The following is a 23,154-nucleotide window of genomic DNA, read 5'->3' as shown; positions in this document are numbered from 1 at the left end:
GTGTGAGAGAAACAAAGCTCAAAACTTCGACTTTGTCTTCTTTTGCAATATTTTTCTTTCTCATGGAATTTCGCACATTTTACTACCTTACTTTCTTGTGTATCGAACTTGTTGAGTGAGTGAGCAAATGGATCAAACTGCTTGTCTATATATAGCCTCTTCTATGGGTCGAGTTGCCCTAATGTAGCTCGACTTCATCATCATAGGGCCTACTTGGTGTGGAGGTGTTAAATGACCCATTTGACTCAAAAATAATTCTTTTTACATGATACAAAAGCCCAAGAGGGTCTAATAAAATTGACAATGACTCTATTGATTCAATATAAAACCTAGAAACCTACAATGGAGGCTTTGATCTATAAACATGATTAACCGAGCATGAAACCCATGCTTTAATAAGTCATTATAAAATTTCTTTTGAAAAATAAATTGCATTATACATTTATGAAGACCAAACCTAGTTACATTATTCAAACAATATCAAGAACAATAACAACAACAATAGAAGACACATATATATGGCTCTCAGTCAGGGCAAAACCCCTCCAAGGGGAAAACCCAAAAACTCTTCTTTTCTTAGAATCTGCTTCAAATGAGATATACAGACCCAAACCCTAAACCAAATCCTTCTCCTAGTACCAAGTCAGCCCTTCCTCAAGTCCTTCCTTGATTCTGCACCAACTAGCTTCAATACTGCAACTCATCCTGCACTTCAGCCCTGCAATTTTGGGCTTGCGGCTTCTCTAGAAACCTTAATCTAGCCTCCTCCTGAGACCTTCCTAGAGCAAGGCAACTCTCCCAAGGTCAACAAGGTCAATATAGGGTTTCTCCCCTTCTAGCTACGAGATTCTGCACTTCGTCCTACTGCAACTCGGTCCTGTGATTTCGACCTCCTTTTGCAGCACTAGAACCCTAGATCTTTGCACGTGTGAGAGACAGAGCCCAGAAACAAGATATTTGGTCCTTCTTCCTTCTTCCAGACCTTCGCTCTCCTTTTTGCTTCTCCCAGTGACAAATCGACCTTCTTCTTGTGATATCGAACTTGTGGAGTGAGTGAGTCTCAAATGAGGTTGAATTGCTTCTTTATATGGCCTTCTCAAGGGGTCGAATTCCCTCCTTTAGGCTGACTTGTAACTAATAGGTCTGACTTGTACTTTTGGAGTTTCTCGGACTTTCTAGATTCAAAATAATTCTTTTTTACAATTACATTTTGCTGGGAAGGGTTTTATAAACATGACACTAGCTCCTTCGACTCATGACAATAAATCCTAAAACCTAACAAACCCTAGAAGCACGAAGAACGTGATTTTATTAGAAGACCATCAATAATGAGCATGAAACCCATGCTTTAATAATAATAACTTTTTTTTTCTTTTCTTTTCTTGTTTGTTACATAGGATACATATTGAAATGAGTACAACAACAATTATGAAGACCGTAACTATTTACATGTCTCAACGCTCCTTCTTAACTAGGGAGGTATTCATAATTGTTCAATTAGTACAAAATCATATCTCAAATGGAAGAGTTCTCACAAGAAAAGTCGGATTGATAAGCCATACTGTAAGCGTCATCATCATGACCAACACAGTCTCTGAGACAAGCTCTACTTTAATCAAGAGCATTATGCTGGGAGGTTTTATGTGTGATACCTTACCACCTCTACAAGGTACATACCCCATCCAAATGTCTACAATGTATGTCCTTTTAGGACTATTCTTATCTTGGATCTCCAATCCTGAGTCCTTAAAGAATATCGGTCCTCTTCGACCACTCTTCTCTTGGATACCTGTCACATCCTCAAAGAGTGTTGGTACCTTTCCTTTCTTGGATGTTTTATCCTCAAGGAAACCACAGATGCTTATCCAATCCTCCACCACTCTCTTCATCACCCGAAGAAGAGAATGCACATGTGATGTCCAACATCACTCCCTCTCAACCAGAGAGGACATCCCTATTCTCCTTTAATCTTGAGAATAGAACCTTGCTCCTATACAAGGAGACTCCTTTACTCCCTCTCAAAATCAGAGGAGATTTAGACTTCCTTTCTATTTGGGAAGTCATCATCACAAGCCTTACAAATTGTCTTCATAAGAGTATCAACTACCAGTTCTTCATAGTTGCTTGGCTCCCTCTTTCCTTTGCATCATCGAGCTTTCTTTCTTTCAAGGTATCATGGAGCCACCTTCTCTCTTCAATCTTGTGACAAGTTCCAGGTCAATCTTCTTGCTCACTAGCTTCTTCTTGAAAGTGATCTTCCTTTGACCTTCAGGTTATCTTCTCACACTGCTACCTTTTAATCCCAAGATGTCCACATCATAACTTCATAATTGCCAGGCACCAGATATTGAGCTTCCCTCAATATTCTTCATCCATACAATTGAACTTGCCTCAACTGCCATCATATATTCCTGCAACACTCTTCCAGGTAGCAAAATAATATGTTAACCAGATAACCAATAATAATGAAAATTAGACTTACCTCATCATGATGACCTTCTCGTTCCATCAACATCCTCATGGTCCATCTCCATATGAATCTTCCTTCATGCATCAGAGTGCCCAAGGATCGAACTTGATTACCAAGTTACAAATTTTTCTTTTGGAGACTATATTGGATGTTAATCATTACCTTACATATTCTAGAGAAAGTCTTAAACTTTATACATCCTTAAGTAAGTCAAATCCTATTCTTTTTCAAGCATCATATATCCATATACCTAAGCATACTTTATGACCAACTTTCTTTCCACAAGATTCTACACATATGAATCTTATCCAAAGTTTTATATCCAACATGCATTCCTATGCTTTCATCTGATCATCTAGCTATTCATATATCTCACAAAGAGCTTGCATCCTGACCCATTGCATTCTTTCATCCCTTTACCAAATTGATTCCACATTACATGGAATGTCTACTAACCTTTGTCATAGTGCTTTTTCCAAGAAATTTTCATACTTATGGTTCTTCTAGGATCTTGATCATCCACCTAAGCAAGATGACTTCCTCTAACATAATGTTAGATAATGCCTGGATGATCAATATGCAAAATGGTCTATTTATCCATCTATCTAGATGATCTCTACAAAACAACCTAATCATGTGAATTCCAAATACGCTACTATCATATGCTTTCTTCCTATGATGCTTATGTAAAACATACTATCTTAAAAGAAATATTAGCCTTCATAAAGAACCTGACAGTCAATGAACTTTTTTTAGTAGTAAAGATCCTTCACTTCTTCCTTCTTTGCCTTCTTCTCAGGTTCTCCCATTGCTTCGGCTACATGAGCTTCACTCCTTTCCTTTCTCTTGTTGTTTTGTAGGCTTGGACAATCCCTCTTAAAGTGTCCAAACTCATTGCACTTAAAGCATTGAACCTTGGACATATCTTTCTTCTTGGACTTTCCAAACTTTCCCTTCTTCAGCTTCTTGACTCGGGCTAGAAAGGCTTGAGATTGCTCATCTGATCCAATATCATCTTTTACTTTGATCCTTGATTCTTCCAATATGCACTGAGCCCACAACTCATCAAAGGGAGTTGAATCCTTCTTGGAGTAGATGCTTGTTGCAAAGCTGCTCCATTCTAGTGGCAATGCATTTAGTACACAGATGGTTACTTCTGAATCAGTGATAGGTTCCCCAAGTCCTTGCAGATGGTCTCTTAGTTGAGAGACTCTCATGAGAAGGATGCCACATCCTCATCCTTTGATTTCTTCATTCTATACAACTTGTTCCTTAACGACATCTTTTGTCCTATTGTACTTACTGAGTACAAATTCACTAGCTTGTCATACATAGCCTTGGAAGTCTTCAAATTTGCAACAAATGGAACAAGAGAATCTTTAATGGATTCCACTATGATCCTCTGTGCCCTTACTTCCCCTTTCTTGTATTTTGCTAGTTCTTGTGTCTTATCTTTCTTAGGTTCAGTAATTTCCCCAGTAACATATCCCATTACTTCTTGTTCTGTGAGTATCAAGTCAATTCTTTTCTTCCATGCTAGATAGTTTGATGCCCCAACGAGCTTATTGCTCTCCTTGCAAAAAAAACCCATATGACTTGAAGATTCAGACATGATGTAATAATATGATACTTACTTGAGATCAAGATTCTTCTTGATACCTTTCAAGATCTTTGAAGTGTCCTTGATAACAACTTCCGAAGTCCCTTGATGCTTCCTTCATTGATGCCTTCCTAATAAATCTTCTTCGAGGGAGAGATTGACACTCTTCTTGAAGTCTTTCTTTCAGATCTTCCTTTGTTGCGAGCTTGATGTAGACTTCATCTCCTTTAATGTAGAAATCCTCCTTCTTGAATCCTAGGTCTTTTCTTGAGAGTCTACTTTTCCCTTCCCCTTGAAAACAATTCCTTATAGTGTCCTTTCGGCCGCCTTCCTTGTTCATCTTAGCTTTGATACCATGTTGGAAAAATGGATAGTGGCAACTATTAGTCTTATTTTCCTTAACCTTGATATTTGCTTGTGAATCTTATTTATCTTCTTTATGTCCTTTAGTTAGATCTTTTCATCAAACAATATCAAAAATAGTAACAACAATAGAGGACGCAGATATTAGGCTCTCAGCTAGGGCAAAACCCCTCCAAGGGTAAAACCCAAAAACTCTTCTCTTCGGAGAATCTGCTTCAAATGAGATACAAAGACCCAAACCCTAAACCAAATCCTTTTCCTAGTACCAAGTCAGCCCTTCCTTGATTCTACACCAACCCAGAAACAAGATATTTCGTCCTTCTTCCTTCCTCCAAACCTCTGCTCTGCTTTTCAGCTTCTCCCAACTACAAATCGAACTTCGTATTGTGATATCGAACTTGTGGAGTGAGTGAATCCCAAATGAGGGCGAACTGCTTCTTTATATAGCCTTCTCAAGGGGTTGAATTCCCTCCATTAGGCTGACTTGTAACTGGTAGGGCCGACTTATACTTTTGGAGTTTGCCGGACTTTCTAGACACAAAATAATTCCTTTTTACAATTAAATTTTGCCCAGAAGGGTCTTATAAACATGATGTTGACTCCTTTGACTCATGACAATAAATCTTAAGACCCAACAAACCCTAGAAGCACAAAGAACATGCTTTTACCTAGAAGACCATCAATAATGAGCATGAAACCCATGCTTTAATAATAATAAATTCTCCTTTTCTTTTCTTGTTTGTTACATAGGATACATATTAAAATGAGTATAACAACAATTATGAAGATCGAAACTAGTTACATTTCTCAACAAAGGCAAGTTAAAGAGTAGAGAGTTAATGGGCATAGGAAGGATAGGTGGTTGTGATTAGGAATTGCTAATGGCAACAAAGGAGCAAATTAATGAAGCAGGTTGGTGCCTACTAATTTGTTGAATTGGTGCTCGACTAGGGGATTGAAGTATTATGTAGGTTGTTGCCTACGATTTTGCTGTGTTTGTGCTTAGCTAGGGGATTGAAGTCTCCTATAGGTTGATTGTGCGGAGAGGCACTCTCCAATCCAGTATGGAAGAGATGTTGTAATGTCCTGTCCTGGTATGTAAACATTTTGACTTGGTAAAATTACATAAAAATAAAAATAAAATAAAATAAAAAATTAAATTAATATTTGAATAAAATTGAGGTAAAATAGTCAATTTACTGTTGGCAGTTTTTGGGCTCTAGGTTTTGACAACCCATGGATTTGCTAATTGTATTCTTATCTATATATTTATGAAACCATCCTAGATCCATCTTTACTTTGGATATACCAAGCACTGAGAGGGATCAAATCCCTTGAGGTGAAAACATCTTTTAGAGTGAAAAGAGATTTGATCATTCTCAGCGTTTGGTAGTGTTGAAAATGGTAACTAGCTTCGACCGTCATAATTGTTTATGTACCATGACTTGATGTAATCGATGTACTTGTCAAAAGAAAAGGAAAAATAAAATTATATTTTGCAAAAGAAAAATTATTTATTGAAGAATGGGTTTCTTGCCCATTGATTATTTTATTAGTTTTGGCACCCATTGTGTGCCCTAGGGTTTTGACAAGGTCAAGGTCAAGGTCATGATGTAAAGTCCCTTGGAGGGCTCTTGAATCAATGTAAAAGAAATTATTTTTGAATGTAAAAAGGACAAGAAACCACCAAGTGATGGGTCAGCCAACCCACCAAACCGGCTCCACAAGAAGGCAATTGCACCACACCAAGATGCTATATATAAAAGAGTCATGCGACCTCCAAAGGCATAAATCAAGTTCACATCTCTTGAAGTTTGAAGCAAGAACAAAATGAGGAGAAAGAATAGGACAACGAGGAAGTAAAGAAGAATTTTTTGTTTGATCTTTGGCAACTTTTCTTTGTGCTAGCAAGCTCACACGTGTGGGAAGTGATACTGCTTTTTGTTCAGATTTTTAGCCTAATGAAGAGAAGCAATCCGAGTTGTAGAAGGAAGTTTTTGATTGGGTGGCTAGCCCTCACTTGTTGAGTTGTCTTGGTCAAGGTATGGAAGTCTTCCTTGAGAATTCTATAAGAGAGAAGTTTTGGGTTTTCCCTGTGGAGGGGTTTTGCCCTGGCACCCCTGGCACAATGCCTATATTTGGTGTCTTTGTTTTTGCATTGTGATCTTCTTGTATTGGCGTTATCTTGATGATAAACATAATGCACTAATAATGATGATGAATTGAACTAATATCACAAGTAATGTCAATGTTGTAAGAGAAAAACATTAAAAGTAATCTAAATTGTTCAAGACTTAGTTTTTCTCAACATGGTATCAAAGCAAAGGTCACTTGAGTAAAGGACTAAAAGGGCAAGATAAAGATCACAAGAGGTTACAAGTTTGGTGAAGAAGTGCCTCCTCCTAGAGCGAAGTCTTGATCAAAATTCTGGGCTCAATTCTTTTGAGCTCTAGTCACTAGATCCAGAACAGAGGCAACAAAGAAGTGTAAAAGGTATCATAAGTAATGGTTTGAGGATTTGAGGTGTTCCCATCCAAATCTTTGAATACTGAATCCTTTGCAAAGAAGAGCGAAGTTTTGGGCTACTTGATTATCCCTCTCCAAGCGTTTAAGTCCTCCGAACTGGGTGCATCAAGTGTGATTTTTGGAAGGTCACTACATCTTTGTTTTAAGAGGCCGAAGGCCTATTTCAAATGCTCTTAGAGGACCGAGATCATTGGCAAAAAGAGCGAGCCCCTGAGCTTTGAAGAAGAGGACTGTTTTCATCATCTCAAGGAATCAAAATTACAGTGGTTTCCACAGATCCGAATTTCCGAGCATTTGTGGAGGTAAGTATAGTTGTTTTGAAATCATATTACAAGTTGGTATGGTCACATTATAAGTCTTGAAGTTCAGGCTCAAAGATAAGCCCTAGTAGCTATCATTGAAGACCTATTCTACAAGAAGGACTTCGAGTCATTTTCTAAGGATACCTAGAAGGATTCTAGCATTTCTGGGCATACCAATCGTGTTGTGAGGCTACCTTATTATAGAGCCGAATTTCTAATGTCTTTCTAGCAGACCGAAATCATTATCAATCCTATTTCAATCATTGTTTATGGTGATGAGTCACTGTGGCACAAGAGTGTAGACATACATTTTTATGTATACCGATTTTTGAAGCTCAAATAGTGAAGCAAGGAGAGCCAACTTTCTAACAGTCCAACATAAGAACCAAATTTCTGAGCATAGAGACATTTTCTGTGTGATTTACTCACACTCTCCAGTAGTGTTTGGGAAAAGATCATCTTGACAAAACTTCGAGTATATATTTGACATCTCTGAGCACACTTGGTAAACGAAATATGGAAAATCTCAGCAGTATGAAGTCCTCGTGCATCCTACAGTGACAAAACTCAACATACACATATGTATACTCAAATCGTTCTACAGTGAGGCTGACTTTCAGTTATGGATCAATCGAAGGACAACATCATACAATCATCTTGTTTACAAATCGCTATAAGCAAAGAACCTGTGATAGCCTCGAATACGTGAAGAATCTAAGCCTGTCTATCTTCAGTGACAAGTTTGGTATTTATCTACTCAATCTGAAGTTTCAAGAAGTTAATAAGTCCGACCTACATTGGGAAGGGTCTAGATATCATAAAAAGACCAGATACATGCAGTAGTAAGGTCACATCTTCGTGACAATAATTATGTGTTTATAAACAATCTCGTTCTTGGGACCCGAGTATCTCTGGAAGAAAGTAGTACATTGGTTCAGAAGTAAGAGGTATTAGTCCTATCTCAGGTCAGAAGATTGCCTTTAGAAGTAGAGTATACAAAATAAAAGGGCCATGGCATCCAGAAGTGAAGGTCTCTATGACAATCACTATGATAAAGGTAGGTGACCTTGAGGTATGTTTTTAGGTTCAAGTTGGCTCTAGGGTTTGTAGGACCGTAAACCCTAGATGGTATATAAGAAACCCTAGTAATAAGAAAACCTAACCCCAAATTACTTGTTCCCTATATTTTGATTTCTAAGAGTTTGTTAGTAGTTTATGGCATGTAATGAACCTTAGTATGAAATGATGAGGAAGATAATCTGATTAGGTTTGAACTTAAGAAACCCTAGGATACCCTCATGATTGCATGAAAACCCTATAAAGATAACTTGACATCATGTTTTGGTATTGTATTCTCTGCTTGGGGTACTTGTCAATGAACGCTGTAGGTATAGGAAGTAAAGGAAGGAGATCAGGGTAATCCTCTATTGTGGGAAGCATGATGGAAAGAGGGAACTACAAGGACTATGATAGATTTATTGTGCAACTATGGATGCCTGATAAAGTTAAAGTCAACATATGATTGAAACAAGAGCACATCATTAATGAAGCTTGAAAGGAGAGCTAAAGTAGAAGTCTACATGGATGTAGCAGTGAACATAGAAAGGAATTTGCTCTTGGTAACCTCATTGAAAGCATAAGTAGTAAATATGAAGAAAGTCATCTAGCATGATAGAAGATAGAAAGAACTCATCATACATCATCATCATTAGAAAGGATCATTTGCAGGGTGAGAATAATTAAGATCCTCTACTGGAATCTTCATTAGAAGGTTCTTCTCTACTTGAAAGAAGCGTCTCGCTGATCATTTCACCTTGTGTGGGATCCATTGTTTAAAAGGATGATGGTATGGTGACAAAGGAGTGCAACATGTCAAAATGATTGAAGAAGTTTCAAGCTAGGAAAGGAAGCTACCGAAGGAAGTCTAGATGACCAAAAGAAGAAAAGAGGTGTGTATATGTTTGATAAATTAAATGTCATCATATAGTTGCAGAAAGCATGGGTAAATGCTCTACCTCATGAATATGATTGAAGAAAAAGGATCTCTTCCTTTGGAAAGATGCATGAAGGCATGGTTCACATATTGACAAGATGAAATCAACATAATATGTCCTCATATGGAATATGAGGTGGTTGACAAAAATGAAGGAACTATGGATGGAAGTTCCTGGGGAACAATATGTGAAGAAAGAAAGAAGAGACCATGAAAGATGCAACTATAGTCACATAAGAAAAGATAAGAAATCAACATTTGATGACTAGAAGAACTGGCTATGACATCTCCATAGAGAAGGTATAAAGACCCTGATAAGGTCTGTAAAGAAAGGAGACCCTTGACATTGAAAAGTCATGGAGATGTGTTTATGAATACGCAGGATGTTGATGTTGCATGCAAGCAAATGTCATGATAAAAGTCCATCATAAAAGGTAACTTTGATTTGATGTTCATTTTGATTTTTGAACAACATTGGTTGGGTTGATATAGGGCTACCAAAAGAGAGTTGTAGATGTCACCTACAACTAGTACTCATGGGAATGGATGGAAGATCCTGAAAGTAACATGACTTGGAAGAGGTAGCCGAATGAAGATAAGCCAGATGTGGACTAGAAGATCACTTTCCGATGAAAATAAGGATGACATGACTGATATGGTTCATGAAGGAAAGTGATGGATGGCCAATGCCCTACGAAAGATGAAGGCTCCATGATGAAGAAGATGTAGTTCATGACATCAAAAGGAGGAGCCCTACAAGCAACTGATCGTACCATGATCTCCACCAAAGAGTTGAACACTGTTGCTGGTAACAAGTCCCTAGTTAAGAGGGAGCTTGGACAAGTCCCTGGATAAGAGGGAGCTTGGGTATATTCCTTTTATAGAAATGAGTATATCTTCCTTAGTTGAAAGGAAGAAATATACACATCATTCTTGTCTTCATATTGTGAATAAAGAATGGAGGAAAGGGTAAGCATCTGAGATTGTTTTCGATACTCTTTGAGGATAAGGTAGGGCATCCAAGATAAGAGTAGTCGAAGAGGAAATTTCTTGAGGATGTTTTATTCCAAGATAGGAATTGTCCTAAAAGGACATAACCTGTGAACACCCGGGTGGGGTATGTGCCTTGAGAGACAATGATGATTGTGTATGTCAGTGATTGGTCTCGCTAGCATTATGATTTGATCTTGTGGGAGAGAGAGCTGTTAGTCAAAGCCTTGCTATGTGGCAATGTTGGTTGGTATGATGAGATGATCTGCATAAGCTAAGGGGGTAGCTTGTGAGATGGCTTACCAATCCGACTCTTCTTATGAGAACTTCTCAAGGTTGTACTGTCCATTGTACATGTTGTTGTCAATTATGAATACCTCCCTAGTTAAGAGTGAATGTTGAAAATGGTAACTAGCTTCGATCTTCATAATTGTTTATGTACCATGACTTGATGTAATCGATGTATTTGTCAAAAGAAAAGGAAAAATAAATTATATTTTGCAAAAGAAAAATTATTTATTGAAGAATGGTTTTCTTGCCCATTGATTATTTTATTAGTTTTGGCACACATTGTGTGCCCTAGGGTTTTGACAAAGTCAAGGCCAATGTCATGATGTAAAGTCCCTTGGAGGGCTCTTGAATCAATGTAAAAGAAATTATTTTTGAATGTAAAAAGGACAAGAAACCACCAAGTGATGGATCGGCCAACCCACCAAGTTGGCTCCACAACAAGGTAATTACACCACACCATGAGGCTATATATAGAAGAGTTATTCGACCTCCAAAGGAACTAATCAAGTTTGCATCTCTTGAAGTCTAAAGCAAGAACAAAACGAGGAGAAAGAATAGGACAACAAGGAAGTGAATAAGAACCTTTTATTTGATCTTTGGCATCTTTGCTTTGTGCTAGCAAGCTCGCATGTGTGGGAAGGGATACTGCTTTCTCTTCAGCTTTTCGGCCTAGTGAAGAGAAGCAATCTGAGTTGCAGAAGGGAGTTTTTGATTGGGTGGCGGCCTTCACTTGGTGATTTGTCTTGGTCAAGGTTTGGAAGTCTTCCTTGAGAATTCTACAAGAGAGAAGTTTTGGGTTTTCCCTTATGGAGGGGTTTTGCCTTGGCATAGTGCCTATATCTGGTGTCTTTGTTTTGCATTGTGATCTTCTTGTATTGGCATTATCTTGATAATAAACATAATGCACTAACAGTGATGATGAATTGAACTAATAGCACAAGTAATGTCAATGTTGTAAGAGAAAAACATTAAAAGTAATCCAAATTGTTCAAGCCCTAGTTTTTCTCAACATGTAGATCTGGAGTTAAGATGGATCTAGGCTAGTGCCCACAAAAGTTGTAAGTTGGTGCTTTGTACAAGGAAGTTTACAAAACATTTACAAACAAAAAATTTACAAGTGTTTCTTATAAAAAGATATGTCTCTCGTGATTTAAGTGCCTCTAATGATTTAATAAGCTAAAAATTGTTAAATGTAACAAAATACCGATTTCCACCCTCTCAGTGTTTCCAATTGTGTCCCCATTAGCTAGGGAGAAAGATCCAAACCTTGTAAACAAGGGCTTGAATATTCATTGTCTCCAAATGAGACACATTCAACTTAAACAAAGTTCAGGGTGTTGAGTCTATTGTGTTACTCATTAAGATAACCGTCTGAATAGGGTTGTGATCTGAACCTATAACATCCTTCAACGTAGCCATCGAGTGAAGTTGCCTTGAAAAGGAGATGCCCTCCTTGGTGACTTATACTTTATCCAATCTAGCTTGTGCTCTATCACGCCTTGATTTATAACTGGTTTGAATGAGCCATCTTCCATAGGTTACCCCCTTTTGTTTCCAATTAGGGTTGAATATTTGAAGAGAAGTGTTGCATCAAGATGAAGCTTGCTTCTTTGCACCACTAATCACTTTCCTTGCACCTCCTTGCCATTTTTCCATGTCAGCTCCATGAAGAATGGTAAGTCACCGAGGTTGGATGGTCTACCTTGTGAGTTCTACAAGGCTATATGTGATAGAGTTGAGGATGATTTTGGTTGTTTGGCAACTAAAGCTTTCTCTTCTAGAATGTTAATCGAATTTCTTTACCAAGATTTTATCAAACTCATTTTGAAGAATGTGGTTAGGGGGCACCATTGGGGAATGGAGGCATATGACCTTGCGTATTGTTGTATAGTAAATAATGGCCACAATAGTGGCTTTGTGGATTTACTCAATGTCGTGAAAGGTAGTTTGCCCAAAGTAAATAGATTTTATAGAGTGTCGATTTATTCTAGATAGTTGATTTCAACATTGGAAGCCTTGGAGTAGGCTTGAGAGTCTAGGTAGCAATTTCCTCCTGAAAATAGACTTAGACAAGGTTGATGATTAAATAGATTGATCCTTCATTAGAGAGATGTTGATCTGCTTGGGGTTTGGAGTCATGGTATGTGCTCATTATAAACACATTGTTGTCTAGTGCTTCCACATTTGCCTACGTTAATAATTCACGACCCCCCAGATTTTGTTACATCGAGCTATTTGCTAAGGTGTCCCTTTGACTCCTTATATGTATGTCTTAATTGTGGATGCTTTGGGTTCCCTATTGGAGGTTGCTTGTTTTCAACGGTTACGGGGCATTTTGCTTTTTGATGGTTTAGAGACGGTTAACAATCACTTTGTTGATGACTCCCTTTTCTCTGTGTGGGTGGATTAGAACTCTGTGGATGGTACTTGTGCATGTTTGGATCTATTTTGTTTAGCATCAGGTGTTGTATTCAGTGAAGATAAGACATACTTTTGGTTGGTAAGGTTGGGCACTCCCTTTGGATGTCTTCTTGCAACATGGACTAATGTTTGGCTGAGCGTTATGATGAGGTATTTGGGCATACATTTGCGAGTGGGTCTCTCAATAGTTGCTTTGTGGGATTGGCATCATCAACAACTTCAAAGTAAGCTTCATGCAGGGAAAATTTTAAGAACCCCCCCTAAATTTATAAATATAATAAATGGGCGAATCTCCATGGTATATAGGAAAAATGGAAGGCGATTTTATCAATAATATAATATGTATATATAATTTTTTGGCGAATCTCTCACCAGGCATGGCGAATATTTTACTCAATTATAAAATCTTGTAAGATCTTGGCGAGTCTTTCACTAAATAATAAAACTTTGTAAAGTCCTAGTGAATCTTAGCATAGGCTACATGCTGGTTTAATTCCCCATTTAAATAGGCTACATTCCAGGTGAATACCATGGGTCAATACCATGTGCCATTTTGGTGAATACCATGGGTCAATACCATGTGCCATTTTTATTTTTATTAATTCTAATATTAGGGTTAATAATGGTTTTTGGCATGGTATTAATAACAATCTAGTCCATGGTATTTGTCCCATAGTATTTTGGCCATAGGTTTCACCTAAATATAACCCATTTTTTGAGTGTTCGTAAATACAAGGTGACTTATGGAGTAAATATAAAAAATGTTTTATTTGTTTACCATACCTCTCGTTTATTTATATTTTTATTAATTTACCATACCTCTTTTACAAATATGGTATTTGGCCCATAGGATTCACTTAAATAAAACCTCTTTCTTGAGCCTTCATAAGTGTTCGTAAATATAAGGTGACTTATGGAGTAAATATAAAAAAATGTTTTATTTGTTTACCATACCTCTCGTTTATTTATATTTTTATTAATTTACCATACCTCTTTTACAAATATGGTATTTTTCCCATAGGATTCACTTAAATAAAACCTCTTTCTTGAGCCTTCATAAATAGAACGAGGGTTATGGACTAAATATAAAAAGAGGTTTTATTTATTTACGATACGTCTAGTTTATTTATATTTTTATTTATTTACCATACCTTTTGAGTAAGTATAAAAAGATATTTTATTTATTTACCATACCTCCACTTTACTTATATTTTTATTTGTTTACACCCTTACATGTATATAAGGTGATTTATGGAGTAAATATAAAAAATGTTTTATTTATTTACCATACCTCTCATTTATTTATATTTTTATTAATTTACCATACCTCTTTTATAAATATGGTATTTGGCCCATAGGATTCACTTAAATAAAACCTATTCTTGAAAATGGGCGAATGGATTCACTTAAATAAAACCTATTCTTGAAAATGGGCGAATGGAAGGTTGTAAGTCCTAATTTCAAGGGCTAAATTTACTTTTTTTACCCTCTCCCTTAAAATAAGGTGGGCTATTTGAGGTGATTTGTAAAAATGTACTATGATACAAAATATTCGCCCACTAAAAATTTAAAACCCCTTCATTTCGCCAAAGGGCGAACATTCGCCCCTAAAATTATCCTTGGCTTCATGTCTAGCATTATAAGGATCTTCTATTTGATAAGATGTTGATGATTGGATGGATTCTTAAGCGATCTCAAGTTTATTATGTCTCATGTTGGTTGCATGCTTCAGCTCAATTTTGATGTTTGGAGCAAGTTTTGATGTTTTACTTGTGTTTGAAGTATGGAGGGTAGAGAGGCCTTCTTTTGCTCCCTTGGGTTGTGTGTATCATGTCCAAAGGGCGAGGGAGGGCTACGGTTGATTGATATTGCCACTTAGGAGCATTCTCATTTCTAGTGGGTTTTGCATTGCCTAGAGGGGATTGCTTCTTGGTGGGTTTTATTTGGGCATAAATTGATGACATCATAACATGTTGGCAAGGTTTAGTAATCTTTTGATTTGTGTGATATTATCTCTTCCACTAACTTGTTTGAGGTCTTTGGTTTTCATTATCAAGAGTGTTTGGACGGCGGGGAAGTTAGTGTTAGGCTTGGTTAGGTGGATTTGGTGAGACACCCTATTTGGAGTTGGAGGTCTCTGAGTGCGTATATCTCAGAGTTTCCATGCTTCCAGGCCTGCCATTTGGGTAAGAAGGGCATTTTTTTTTGACATGATTTGTGGGATATAATGGAGCACTCTTGGAAACACCAGTGTATCTTGGTGCATGAGTATGGTTTACGTCCTCTAGTTAGATCGTCTATTGTGGAGCTTGTTGGGCTAATCCTCCATGAGGACATTTACAAATGAATATTGTGTTGCCATGAATCTATTGGAGGAATTAGGGTTGAGTTTTGGTGGACCTTTACAGTAGTATGATTAATGGAGGACCATTTTTGTGTTGCGTCAACAACATGTGTTAGCTTCTGCTCTCAATGCAAAGTGGGATTTAGTCGATCAAGAAGATAGGTGGGTTTATCTGTTGCAAAGTGTTCAGTCTGATTGGCTTTCCTATAAGCTACGGGTTTTTTCATAGCTTGTCCTCTATTAGGGGAACCCCTCTAAGGCTTTGGTTGGCAAAGAGTGGGCTTTCTGATGGTCTTTGCCTTGTTTGTCAGTGTCCTGAAACAATGAAGCATATCTTCCAAAACTATCAGTGTGCTAAGAGCTTGAAATGTATCCAAGATCAATGTTCAATTCTCCATCAGGGATAATTTCATTGGTGGTCAACTCTCTCTGGTGGTTGTAGCTATATGACTCTATCCTCTTTCATTGGGATTTTGCAGTGCCTGTAAGTTTCTTCAGTGTTTACCCTGTGGAAGATAAGGTGTGGGTTTGTTTTTGAGCATGAGGTTAGTGATTTGCTTGCTTTCTGTATGATGTGGTGGGATGAGGTATGTTACTAATTTTTGGCCAGAGGTACCTTACTGATAGAAGATGCAAAAGCATTAGATGCAGTGGGTTATTTTGATATTATTTCTGCATATGAGGAAGAGGATATTAGCTTCGTTGTATATATTGATGTTTCGAAATTTCATTTAATATTGGCAACATCACAATATTTTGCGAAATTTTCCAAGAAACAATAATTTTAGTATGTTATTTTCAATTAACGATAATATTGCAATATTATTGTGCCATGATACAAAATATTGTTGAACTGCGAACATGTCACCATAAAATGACTATTTTTTTTTTCTCCCTCATTTTGCAAACAGATTGAAGGGTTTGCAGAGCAAAGGAGGAGAAAAGCATTTTCCCTCAAGCTAATAACTAGGAGACCATTTTCATATGTAACACTGTTTTATTGTGGAGTGGGATTGATTTCCCTCAACTGTGGGTAGATTTGTAGGTATGGGCAACAATTTCCAGTATATTTTTTCCTTAGATTTTTGATAGTGTTTCCTTTACCCACTTTGTTTTAACTTTTCCCTCATCTTGCTAGGGAGAGTGTTTTTATTTTCCATCATAAATTTATTGTGTAGTGGGCATTGATTCCCACAGTTGGTGGTGTATTTGCAGGTATACATAACAAATTCCGCTTCTTTTTTGTTTTTTCAAAATTTTCATAGGTTTTGCAATGACTATCTATTTTCCCTATTTTTATTTTTAATTTTAATCGATTGCGGGAGATCTACTATTCATGTATAATCTGGATTTGCATTCTTTTATGCAATTTTTTTTGTATTTTGATTCTTCAATGTTGATTTGAATTTTCAAAATTTAATTTTTTTGTGTGCCCTCTGTTTAATCAGTAGTTTAAAGGCTGAAAACGTTGAGAAATTTGGATTTGATGTGGGAATATGGTGAACTCAAGAGGGGGTTTAGTAGACAAAAGTTGAATTGCAAGTTGTCTGGGAAGAAAGGATTGTGGGTGGGGGGGGGGGTAATTACCTGGTTGATATACCACCTTGCACAAATTTTGGGACACCAAGTTGGTATTTGCCCAAATGCAAGCCAAAAAATCATTCATATTTCCAAGAAAGCACTTGATGATTTGGAAGTAAGTAGAGATACTAGGGAGCCCTGAAAATTTAACTTAGGAAGGGAGGAGTTGCAAGATCCAAGGGGGGAAGGAGTGACAGTGTTTCTTTGGTCTCTCCTTCCACAATGCCCTCAACAACCTCATTTTTTTTGTTCCTAGAACGACACCTTGTGCACAACCTTCTATCAATTGCTAAAATAAAGGAGAATCAAGAAGCTAAAAAGCTTGTGGGTAAGTGTTTTCTATGGAGTGACATTAGCATTTACAATAACAAGCCTTTCTATCGACCTATGTTTGGTGTTGTTGCTGTTGTGGGCTTGGGGTACAAGGCCCCTACCTATATGACGAGTTTAGAGGGCCTATCCTTCAAAATGAAAAGGTCAATTTCCCTAGTAGGTTGTAGGGCTTAAGGCATCATGGAAAATCACTGGATGCGTATTGATTTTAGATGACTGGATTCATTAGACCAGTAGGACCCTTCTTAACTTCTTGTTTAATTTTGCCGCAATGTTTATTAAATTTGTTGATGTATATGCACATGTTAGAGATGAAACATTATTATGTGAGTTGATGGACTAATTTATTAAGGAGGTGGGTCCACAAAACGTTGTCCTAGTCATAATAGACAACGTTACTAATTATGTCACTGTAAATAGGTTGCTTAGGATGAGGTATCCTACCTTATTTTGGACTGGTTGTGCTACACATTGTGTAGAGTTGATTTTAGGATATGGGAGAAATTCCTTATATCAAGGATATTATTGGATCAACTAGGAGCATCACAAAATTTATATATAATCATGCCCCTGTGCTTAACTTGATGAGAAGATTCACAAATATTAGGGAGTTGGTGCATCCCACAGTCACGTTTTTCCACTAGCTTCATATCTCTTTGGTCTTTCTTGGCTTGTATGTAAGAGGTGAAGAGAATTTTCCTTTTAGATTACTAGCATGCTTTATCATTTAGCCGTAAACTGGAAGGAGGCCATATGCATGCTACTGTCATATCATGAGAGTTGAGCGGGAGTGGTGGAGGTGTGTGCCATTAGTGAGCCTTTGGTAAAGGTTCTTTGGTTGGTTGATGGAGATAAGCTCGCAGTGGGCTACTTGTATGAGGCCATTGATAGGTCCAAAGAATCTATCCATGCCTATTATGAGGACAAGGGGAATAATGGATTTCAGAAGCAACTATTGATATGGAGAGTGATTGATGAATGATGGAACAATACACTTCACCACCCCAAGTGATATTTCAAGGATCTAACTGAACCCTACATTCTCTTACTCTTGTGGTTTTAGATTTGATGTTGAGGTTAAAAATGGATTTCTCACGTGTTTAGACGATGGGTGCTAAGTCCATAATAATGTGTGGAGATTTCTAAAGTAATGGAATTATATAGATGGGTGGTGGAACAATTTATCTATGACATGGTTATTCAAGATAGGAAGACCAAAATGCCAGGAAATCTTCATTTTGTTTTAAATTTCAATGTCTCTTCCTACTTTATTTCAAGTTTCAAATTTCAATGTCTTTTCTTATGTTTCTTTATTTGTTGTAGATGTTTGGTGGAAAAACTATGGTGCAAGAGTACCCAAATCACAAAAAAATGTTATCTGAATGCTTAGTCAAACATGTTTTCGAGGATGAGAACTCAGCGAGTCGATTTGAGAAAATACACGCCAAGAAGTGCAATAGGTTAAAAAGTCTTCAAATTAAATTCCAAATTCAGTATAAATTATAATAGATTATTTATGCTTCACACTCTCTAAATTATGTATTATAATTTATAGTTAATAATTTAATAAATTATAATTAATGACCCTCATATAGGTTGGAATCTCAATGCCTTAATGACATGGTCTACGCCTACTTCAATCTCCGATTGTGGGCAAGGTAGCTTGAGAAAAACTTGCTGTGGAGACCATCTCATTGAATGGGATTGACATTGACATCATTATTGCATGGAGGGTTGCGACCGAGAGACTTGTCATGGATTCAACTCTGGATTGGTTACAGGGGGGGGGCACAAGAGGAGGTAGCAGGGGAGGGAGAGGTAGAGGGGGGATGTTTTGGAATAGACACCTTTACATGAGGTGAATATTGGCATTGGGGGTGCACCAGAGTCACCCCTTTCACGGGCTCCAATAGGGTGAGTCAGATTTAGCAGTAGCACTAGTGGAGGGTAGCAGAGTCTAGCTTCCGCTTTTTCAAGAGGATGTCAGAGTCTAATGTTAGCACTAAGGCTTTCTTCCTCTAAGGAAAAAGCCATTTCTATAGCCATTACGAAGAGGGAATCACCAGTTTATTTATGTACTTTCATTTTAGATGTTTTATGATTGTGAGATACATTTATTATATTTTTTTGATGATATTTTGAGGCTTTGGAGTTAGGACTCAGGAGTCGGGATGTGATTCAATGTTGATGTGTGATTTATCAATAGACATCTTATATATCAGTTCTCTTTTCATATTTATGTGGCAATGTAATTTTTCGATGTTGTTGTTGCTTTAGCTGTTTAAAAAATTGAAAGAAATATATAATTTTATATTTTTTTCCTTCTAATTTTTACTGATTTTTTCCTCAATGTTGCCTATATTTTCTTTCCCATATTCTCGATGATATTTTCGCTGACATGATGTTTGCAACACTAGTATATACCCTACCAAGATTTTGATTTTCTATTTGTAAGCATTTTCATTTAAATATTTGATGTATTTTTCAAGAAATTGTAGATCAAATACTACATAACCTGACTACAAAATCCTCATATTCACTATTTGGATCTTTCTAGAGCTTGTTGCCATGAGTGTTCTGTATATGACCTTAATTGATCTCAAATTCAGAATCTTTGTAGCATTACCAACCTTCCCTAACTGTTAACTCCTCAAAACTATGGAGATTTAGGAAAGCTTCTCTCCAATCTCTTTGAGCATAGATTTTTTTTAAAGGGAACCAGTTAATTTCTTACCAATGCATATGTTACCGATGCTCAGAAATTGAATGTGTTTCCGAAATAACTCTGGTTTACCAAGGAAATAACAATATTACCATTGATCCCTCTGCCCAAATAGCCTGTCTTCTAGCTCCTGGTCACGGCTCCTGTCGGTATGTGAGCAAGGATTGATGCTAAGGACATCCAAACCCAAATTTCCAAAACAGCTGAAACCAATGCGTTCAATCCCCAAATTTCCTATCAATCTGATACTATGATAATGCAAGCTCATAGAGTGAGTTTCTCCTTCTGTGCCCAAGGATTTAAAAGGATTTTGACAAGAACATGAGCTGCCCAGAAGACTCTGGAAGCTACAGAGGTCTTCACCATCCACAAAGGCATATGAGATCCTCCATTTCAGAGCCATTTACCGAACCACCTTTCAAGAAGCCAAAGAGGTCACTGTACACAATTTTCCTCATCTGAATCCTTCAAACCTTCTCTCCCAAACTAACAAGTGACCTTTTTGGCTTCTTGAAAGGTCTGGTAAATGGCTGCGAAATGGAGGATCTCATATGCCTTTGTGGTTGGTGAAGACCTCTGTAGCTTCCAGAGTCTTCTGGGCAGCTCATGTTCTTGTCAAAGTCCTTTTCAGTCCTCGAATGCAGGAGGAGGGAATCCCTCTATGAGCTTGCATTATCATAGTATCAGATTGATAGGATATTTGGGGATTGAACCCATTGGTTTCATCTGTTTTGGAAATCCTTAGCGTCAACCCTTTTTCACATGGCTAAAAGGAGCCGTGACCAGGAGCATAGAAGAAAGGGGCTATTCGGGCCCAATTGTCATGATGCTGTATGGTCTTGCTGCGAGAGCAGCTCGGGCAGACTGCCGATAGCCCATGGGTTGAGGGTGCAGGCCCATAGGCCCAGCCGTCAGAGCCAATCCTTTTCCCGAACTTACTGTCAATTATGCAGTTGGCATTTATAGATTAAATTTTAGTTTGCCATTGACCCTATATGGGTGTCCCCTTACCTTGTCGTTTTGGCATGCTGATGAGGAATATTTAGAGTTCTCTAAAGAAACGGCTAAGTTTCAGATGTAAAACGACGGGGATTTTTTGGATGCCTACCCCCAAATTCCTAGCCAAACTAAAATTTTGTTTTCTGATCTCATGATGGAGGATTTTAGTTGGTCAGCTTAGAGATGTTTTCAAAGAGTCTATCACTGGGGTGGTGGCCCAATTATGTTCACTTAGGGTGTGCATAAAAAACTCTCTTGGCTATCCTAGCAATTTGATTCCCTAAGATTGCTTATAGGTTTGATGATAAAAACATACTAGGCTCAGGAAGGCTTTAACCACCAAGTTAAAGCACAAGGTCGATAACAAATGAATGATATGCAAAGTTCTTAAACTCTGATAGACCAAAGTTGGTCTCGATGGATGGTAACAATCATCATCATCATCGTGATCTTTGTGGCCATCAGTATCCTGTGTGATGTAATCCACTAGCTCATCCTTAATACACTGTACTGCCTTTTCCTATGTTTCTCTGATGGTTGTAATTACTACTCCAATGGGTCTTGTTGCCCAAGGTTCCCTCGTTATCTTTTATCAATATATTGAAAGGTGTTCAAAATACTTCAGTTAAATTGTTTGGTTATGAAAAATTGTGTTTGCTTTTATATTAAAACAATTGTATTTTATAATTTGTGTTTTTTTTTTCCTGAAATAGACTTGTGTGCAGGTATGATTTCCCATATGGTTTACCCATGAGGAAAAGAACCTGTTTGTGACTGTTGCAGGTATAACTACGATCACTACTGGCTGGATTTTGACGACAATGATATTAAAGCTGCACTAAAACATGCTTTGTGGCTTTTAATTTTTGAAAGTCACAGGATTTGTTTATATTTGTCTTTGAAATTGTTCAGAGGTTCCATTTAATGTCCATATTTCAGGCGTAATCCATAATTGATTATTCTTTTCTAGGTTTTTTCTCCTCATTATTGAGTAGATACATAACATCGTCCCCCCACTTTCTAAAATGGAAACATTTGAGGAGGTTAGTTTATAAGAGATACTCTTAACAATGCTCTTAATTCCATGCATTATCATTCATCCATCCATGATTTATTAATTAATGCATGTAGGAGTCAACTTTATTACATGATTACTATTCTTGAGTAAATGCCTTCCCTTATTCATATCAGAAATGTACCTTCAATTTTACAGTTGTTGAAATGATTTTGCACATGTCCTTTACGTCATGTGGTAAAGAACATTTATTGGATGTAGTTGATGAAGAGGATGCTGGTAGCTGTGCTAGATGTTCAGGACAATAATTTGTTTGCTTTCTGAAAAAGGCAAGATTCTTTATACTTAGATATTGAGACGTAGACTCTAGTTTTTCAATTATCACATTGCTTCCACGTGTGAGCTCTACTTATTATAGTAAGACCTGTACAAAAAATATTGAACTATTATCTTTCTTAGTAAAAGTTTCGTATGTGCAAGCGTGTTAGCATCTTCACGTTCTCAACTATTAAGATGATGTGATGTAAGTTCAATAATTACAATAATGGCCTTCGTTCTTTAAATAAGTGTTCCTTTTGGTAATTGCAGAGTATATGCCAGTTTTCTGTGATGTCAATTTGTTTAGTGGTGTCAATTCCTTGTGATCAGCTTTGGAAGTAATTTACATTGATACTGTTATATTTAAAGAGGAAGTATTTCTAGTAATTTATTCTATAGATGAAATTAAGTAAATTACTAAATGAAATTAAGTAAATATATTGCCCCCTTGAGCTTATGGTCAATAGAACATTGAGTAAAAATGTTGAAATTTTTATGGTTGAAATTCGATTTTGTATGTTGCTATTTTTGTATAGATATTTTTTTTTGTTGAACTTAATAACATCACAAAGTTTGAGCATGTTTCACCAATGTTAGCAGAAGGCATTCAATGATTTGTGTGTTGATTTTTGTAGCATCGGAAGGTCATCTACATGGGCTTGGTGTGTGAGCATGTGGAAGAGATGTCCTCTTTAGGTTGTTGTTCATGAGGAGCAAGTAATATGATTTCCTTCCTAAGTTTTACTTAGGAAAAGTACATTGATTAATTTAAGTGATTAATGTAGACTTGGGCTAATGTTTTATCTAAGGATAAATAATTAATTATTTAAGTGACTTGGGGCTTTAGCCTGGAAAATTATAAAGAAGCCTAAGGAGAGGATGAAGA

At 37.1% G+C, this 23,154-nt stretch overlaps 1 protein-coding gene across 2 annotated transcripts in view; it reads left to right on the top strand.

Moving 5' to 3' along the window:
* Positions 1-22,092, top strand: part of LOC149152900 (uncharacterized) — a 66,881-nt gene extending 44,789 nt beyond the window's left edge. The window contains exon 4 of one of the 2 annotated variants that reach the window (XM_089441323.1): positions 21,719-22,092. The gene's annotated coding sequence lies outside the window, so the exon portion shown is untranslated. Of the gene's footprint in view, positions 1-21,660 lie in introns of both variants that reach the window. The other variant, XM_089441322.1, reaches the window with a different exon arrangement.
* Positions 22,093-23,154: the final 1,062 nt, after the last annotated feature.

Source organism: Pinus tabuliformis, chromosome 9 (assembly GCF_031772625.1).
Source record: "Pinus tabuliformis cultivar Carrire ecotype Pingquan chromosome 9, CPIR1, whole genome shotgun sequence".
NCBI lineage: Eukaryota > Viridiplantae > Streptophyta > Pinopsida > Pinales > Pinaceae > Pinus > Pinus tabuliformis.
This window is presented reverse-complemented; position numbering and strand designations above follow the sequence as displayed.